The sequence below is a fragment of the Oratosquilla oratoria genome, chromosome 38 (genome assembly GCF_046742065.1).
Source record: "Oratosquilla oratoria isolate Oo_2021 chromosome 38, ASM4674206v1, whole genome shotgun sequence".
Taxonomy (NCBI): domain Eukaryota; kingdom Metazoa; phylum Arthropoda; class Malacostraca; order Stomatopoda; family Squillidae; genus Oratosquilla; species Oratosquilla oratoria.
In genome coordinates this window covers 16,529,979-16,537,478 of record NC_134814.1, presented here as the reverse complement: position 1 = coordinate 16,537,478, position 7,500 = coordinate 16,529,979, and positions in this window count along the sequence as shown.

Below are 7,500 nucleotides of genomic sequence, written 5' to 3'. Positions count from 1 at the left end.
ACATTCCCCTCTTCTCCCATACCCCTTTTACCCCATCCATCTATCTCATCCTTGGTCGCCCCCTCATGTTCATATCCTCCACCTCTGCCTTCCGTACTTCTTTTATTAATCTTTCTTTACTTATTTTTTCCATGTACCCAAACCATCCCAATACCCCTCACCTCCCCATTTCTCACTCTATCCAGCCTAGTAACCCCTACAATACTTCTCAGGTATTTCATCTCAAAAACATATAAAATCTCTCTTATATTTCATGTTTCTGCCCCGTACAGTGCTGTCGGCACAATCACTTCTTCATACGATCTTCTCTTAGCAGCCATTCTCAAATGTCTATTTCTCGTTACGCTTTATGATCCCCCAAGGCATTTACTTACTTCTCTACATCTATGTATACTACCTCCACCCCTCCCTTTCCCGCCATATTCTCTCCCTAGTATCTAAAGTTATCCACTTCCTCCAGTCTCTCTCCCTTAATATTCACTTTCAAGTTGCTGCCATTCTCTCTCCTTGTATATCTCATCAGCGTACTGTTACCCACATTTATCTTCAACTTCCTTCTTTCGCACACTTTCCTAAACTCCATCACAAACTTCTTTAATCCGTCCTCTGATCCTGCTACAATACCCGGCCCATTATCCTTGCGTTTACCTCTCGCACCACCCCATCTATGTATAAATTGAACAGCCAAGGCGACATAACACATCAATGACACAATCCCACCTTGGCTTCAAACCACTCATTCTTTCCACTTCTAGCTCTAACACAGGCTCTACTACTCTCGTAAAAACTCTTGACAACTTTCCTCCTATCCCATACATATGCAATACCTCCCACAGTGCCTTCCTGGCTACCTTATCATAAGCCTTTTCCAGATCCATTAAGGCTCAAAATACATCTTTACATTTTCCTAACGCTTTCTCACAAATCTGCCTCAGCACAAAAACCTGATGCACGCAACCCCTACCTGTCCTAAATCCACACTATTCCTCACCAATTATTCTCCTAATCCTCCCAATCAAGACCCTCCCATAAGTCTCCCCAACTACACTCAACAATCTGATCCCTCTGAAACTATTACACTTACACTTTTCCTTTATAAAGCGGGGCTACACAGGCACTCCTCCAGTCCTCCGGCACTCTACCCTCTTTTAAAGTAATATCAAACAACTTCACCAGGCAGTCCACCATCACTGTACCTCCTTTTTAGACACTCCGCATGATACTCATCCAACTCAGATGCCTTACCTGCTCTCATCATTTTAATAACTAATTTCACCTCATTTTTTTCTTATTTCTCCTACATTTTTCTCATTTATAACTTTCATTTTCTAGTGCTTCCCACTTCAACTATTTTCCCCTCCCTATCCTCCTTCACATTCAACAACTCCCTAAAATCCTCTGTCCATCTTCCTCTTACTGCCTTTTCTTCCATTATCATCTCTCCATCAGCACCTTTTACTTTTTCTTCTCTACTTGATTCACCTCCTCTACCTCTCTTAATCTCCTCCTAAAACGTTTCTATTACTTAAAAAAAAATTCTGTCATACTTTTACCCCATTTCACATCTCTCCTCTTTGCCTCCTTTATCTTGTGCTTTACTTCCCTTTTCTTTATACCTCTCATATAATTCTCTCGTCCTATTTTGTAACCAACCTGTGAATACTCGTTCCTTCTCTTCTACAACCTTCTTGCTTCATCATCTCACTACTCACTACTCTTCCTTCTATTTCCTCCCGTCCTCCTTGTTCCACACACCATCTTTGCACAGCTTGAGACTCTCTCTTTGAACCATCCCCATTCCTCCTCCACTCCTTGTTCTACTCTATCCTTCACTCCCTCCCACTCCTCTCTCAGCTTCTTTTTATACTCCTTGTAATAAATAAATAAAATAAATAGACAAGTAAACAAATAAATAAACAAATGAGTGAGTAAATGAATAAATAATTGAATATATAAATAAACAAATGAACTAAAATAAATGTTGAATTAGTTCTACTACATCTTTAATTAGTCTTGGATTCATTTGTGTGTCTGTTTAGGAGGAGATCGTGATTAATTTCTTGCTCTAATGATCTCATTATCTCTGAAGTGTACTTCTTGGCCCTTGGAGACACCTGCCTCTTCTACTAGGAATTCGTGTCGTTTTTTCGTCGAGTGATCTTGATTTAACGCTGAAGAAAATAACACGTACAGATTTTCTTTTTTTTAGTAATAAGATTTTTATGGTTACTGTTGTTATTTTTACTTTTACTAATATGATTTTCATTATTCTTGTAATTGTTATCCTTAACAATAATATTATTATTATTATTATTATTATTATTATTATTATTATTATTATTATTATTATTATTATTTTCATAATTATTATTATTATTATTATTATTATTATTATTATTATTATTGTTATTATTATTATTATTATTATTATTACTATCATTATTATTATTATTAATCATTATTATTATCATTATTATTATTACTATTATTACTATTATTATTATTATTATTATTATTATTATTATTATTATTATTATTATTATTATTATTATTATTATTATTATTATTATTATTATTATTATTATCATTATTATTATTATTATCATCATTATTATCATTATTATTTTTAGTATTATCATTGTTATTATTACTATCATTATTGTGATTATTATCATTCTTCTTTTTCTTCTTCTTCTTATGTTATTATTATTATTATCATTATTTATATTATTGTCATCATCATCATCATCATCATCATTATTATTATTATTATTTTATCATCATCATCATCATTATCATTATCATTATTGTTGTTATTATTATTATTACTGTTATCATCACAATTATTATCATTATTATCATTGTTATTATCATTATTATTATCATTATCATCATTATTGTGGGTCTTGTTTTCATTATCATTTTATATCATAAAAGTAGTGAGAACATATTAGGTTTTCATGATGATTACATCTTACCAAGTTGGCAATAAAATAATATATTTTTTCATTGTGGTTTTAGCATAGATCATCGAACCAGACGAAATAAAAACATGTAAGAAAAATTCTATGGCCACATGATATATTACTGAACTCGAGAAAAACTCAGTTAATTTAGTTTTCTTTATTTTGTGATTATTTTCTTGTGATATCTAACCAATAAATACTTAATAACTATTATCGATTTCTGTAACGATCAGTATATATCATTAACACTTAATAACAACGTAATTCTTATTGTATATTTAATCATTACCATCAAATACTACTGAGTTAAAAAGAAACTGATAACTGCTTACTATGTGATTATTAGTACAACAAATGAAAAATAATTACAACACAAAATTTATGCTTTTTTGTGAGCTTAGTAGAATTGATTGGGTTGATGTGAATGTCATATGAATATGAATTAAATACAATTAATTGATTAATGTGAATATACGACCCCATATGTCCCAAGCATGCTCCTCTTCTTTTCGCTATCGAAATGAAATCGTCCAAGTTTAGCCAGAATAAAATATGCAAATGGCGTCACTCTAGTGAATGGGTGGAAAATATCAATATCTCCCCACTCGCCCCTCCCCCTCCCTCCTTTCTTCTCTCTCTGAACCTCTCTTTTTCTCTCTATCTGTCTCTCACTCTCTTTCACTCTATACGAAAGAGATACGAACAAAAACACATGCAGACATATAGAGAAACGGGCAGACAGCGAGAGAGAGAGAGAGAGAGAGAGAGAGAGAGAGAGAGAGAGAGAGAGAGAGAGAGAGAGAGAGAGAGAGAGAGAGAGAGAGAGAGAGAGAGAGAGAGAGAGAGAGAGAGAAGGGTCTTTGTATGCGTGCTGTCAACCTCAGTGGGGGTATGGGGGATTTTTTTTTTTCTTTTTTTTTTCTGATGTCCCCTGTCTGGAACACACACCTACACGCGCAGCAGCAGCAGCATTTCTTCTGTTGCGTTTGACAACAGAACACAAAACACGTTTGTTTTGGTCTCAAAGGCAAATGCCAAAAACAATGAAAAAAATTGTACCCTGGCTCCCTCTTTTCTTCTCTCTCTCCCTCTCTCTTTCTCCCTTCTCCGCCTTTCTCTATTCTCCTCTTCTAACCTGTCTCTTTTGTCCCTCTCCTCCTCCTCCTCCTTTTCCTCCTCCCTTTCTCTTTCCCTCCTCTATTTCTTCCTCTTCCACCTCTTCCTTTTTCTGCTTCCTTCTTTTTCATGATAGAAATCTTTATATAAAAATCGTATGATTTAGACACATCCTTCCCTATAAGAATGGGAGAATTTGTCTGATAATCAATATAATTAAGTAATGGTATAGGAAATTTCATATTCAAAAATTCAAATTTCAACAACCGGTACAGTCCACTGTAACGGTTTTCTCATCCCAACCGTTACATGAATTGATTTTTTAAATTTGTCGAGTATTTGTTTTCGAAATGCTTTGATCCTGTTGCCTGAGCTTTGTATAGCTTCATCCGAATTTGAAGTTTTGAAGAAAATCTTCTTGTGGTCGATACGTCGATCCGTATCGACATCTTGTCTGACAAATGAGTATTGTTGCCTTTTGTGCTGTAATATATTTTCTATCTTATATCTGCGTGATTTCCCTTTTTGTCATCACCATTATTATTAGTATTATTGTTCATATAATCTTTGAGAGTGTTATTAACTATCAAGGTACGGTTCATTTCGGAGAGAAAACTAACGATTTTATGACGTCATGTCGTTTGCTTTCTTCACAAAGTAACTGTCCTGTTTTCATTTCGACCCAGGTACTGGTATAAGGCAACTCTCATGTCACAAGAAAGAATGACAGACAGAGAGAGGGAGAGAGAGACAGAGAGGAGGGGGTAGGGAAGAGAGATAAGGGGGGAGGAGGGGAGAGAGGGAAGAAGTGAGGACGGAACGGTGGAAAACTTAGCAGGATGTGCTTAGCTACAGCCGAGATCGCCACTTTTGCCTTATCTATTTGTATTGTCATGCAGTCAGGTAGCCGTTGGATTCGAACCAGGGCCCACGTCGTGCGAAGCGAGGTAGAAACCAACTTGCCACTATGCCACATGATTACCTAAGCGAAAGAAACAAAACACAGAGAAGTAACACACTTTGTTCATTTATGAATCTCACAACCACCTATGCCATGGTATGATTTTCAACCCGTTCACTGCAGAAGTGATGGCATCAAGATGAATAAAATCGCATGACTGCACTAACCTCGTTTCTGCAAAGTTCTAAATCTCGTTTTTTCCATCTTCTGTTTCCCGTTTCGCGGCGTCCAGTCAGTAACACGTACCATTTCTCATCATCTTTTCTAGCAAACCTCTTTATCCAGTTCTACCTCTGCTTCTTTATCATCTGAGAGTATCCGCTTCTAAAGTCTGCCTGTTCTCTTGGCTGCTTTTTATTTAAAACTTTACTTGGTCTACTTGTAAGAATCTTAGAAAACACATACCAAAATAATCGATCAGTAATTACTACGGTCTTTTTGGTTTCCTTTCTTGTAAAGTAAAATCATTACAGTATTGCATCACGATTAAATGAACGTTTTTCTTAAATATACACTAGGTGTATAGTTGGGCTATTTCTCAATAAACTTCTTTTCCTGCGCCTTTCATAAGACCTAACGATATATCATCTTATCCAAGAGCTTTTCCTCATATTATACTTTTGGACCGAACTTTATTCCTTCATCTGTGACTGTTTTGTGGATATATGAGTTTTTCGTCCTCCCTCGGGCTTCACTCAGTCCCACGATATCCCATCTGATGTTCTCCACTACTTCTACCAAGCTCCCTAGCTCGATTCTTCTGAGAGTCTCACGTTATAAGTATAGATTCTCGTTTTTCAGGTTGTTTAATACCCAATATTTAGATCCGTTTGGATAGTGTTTACTCGCATTTGGAGGCACACTGTCCCTAAGCACAATAGACAATACGGCTGGACTTTAAGGAGACGATGATCCAACAGGAACGCCTAGTTTTACATTGTGTCAGTCATGATTGTACTGGGAGGTTGTGGCCTCATCTCCTTTCTACTCAGTTTCTGGTGAGATACATCTTTGGTGCCACATTATTCATTGATCCGCGCCGTCATTATGACGCACCCCATATATCCACAAAAATTTCCCTGTTCGACATCAGAGACGCACCATTCTACAGTGGGTCTTGCAACTGTGTGTACGGCCTGACCTTAGCCTCACATTCCGTTAAAGACTTGTTCGATATGGGTGACCCTGCAGAGACTGTCATCTCTTAATCGACATAGCTCTTGTAGTCATTAAGATTTTCAAACTAACATCAAGGTGCCAGCTCTCGAAGAGAATTGTACTTCTTCCTCGTTCTTTTTCTTCTTCGACTGCAGACAGATGCCTCCCACACCTAACGTGAATAAAATCGCCTGACATCAGCCAGAATGAAAGACAGACATCTCGGTCAAAGGATTAATCGAGACGGGGTTTAATCTCCCCCGTGGTGCTCGAACGAGATGAGTTACCGTATATCGAAACTTCAACGAAACAAAATCATTCAAAGGATCACCAAACTGAGTCTCATGGGAATTGCTGGGATGAAACCAATCCTTTGCTTCGTCTCGGCCCTGAAGGAAGGAGGCGGAATGAGGAACATTGTTCAGGAGTTCGAATCTCTCTATACCCGTTGCACTGAGAACTGGCCGTTAGGGCGGAGCACTGAGAGTTCCCTGTGGTGCCACATCTAATTATTTCATAATTTTATTTTATTTTATAATTCTATTTTATGATTTTATAATGTTGCCACATATGATTATATTATAATTTTTGTCACACACCACCACTGAGGTAAAAATCAAAGCAATGTTTTCTAAACAAAGGTTTCGTTTCTTCGAGTCTAGACATGGCATATGGAAGAGAGAGAGCGACTTTGCCGCTACATCTAATCTCTGGCCCCGCCCCCCCTCACACTGCATTCAGAAAACATTGCATCCACACGCACGTTCTCGCCATGGATGCCCATGTGTGGTAACACCGGGAAATCTCCTAGCCCCGCCTTATCGGTCATTTCTCCTTGCGCTGACTATAGTACAGTGGTTCTTAACCCTTTATTCAGTGTCCGTACCCCTTGATATCTCAGAAAAATTCCTCGAACCCATATCAAATACAAATACGATGCAAACATATGAAAAGGATTAGTGATACAAACCTTCCTTTGCTTTCTCTTAGTAAACATACAGTGCCATGCACTGCCTATCATGTCTCGTACCCCCAGGTTCAAGGTTTCGTATCCCAGGTTAAGAACCACCTTTCCTTATAGTCTGACTACCTACAACCTATTCCATCTCTCACCGTGACACTCCTTCTCCCTCAGTAGCAAAGGGACTATGAACTGTCTCGAAGAACCCATTTTATACCCAGTGGCATCTTTACTCTGATTCTGGCTGCCACCAAACTATATTTTTCATCCTTCTCATAGCTCCAAGACAGGGTCGCAGTTACTAGAAACATGGTAGAAAATTAAATAGGCTTTGTACA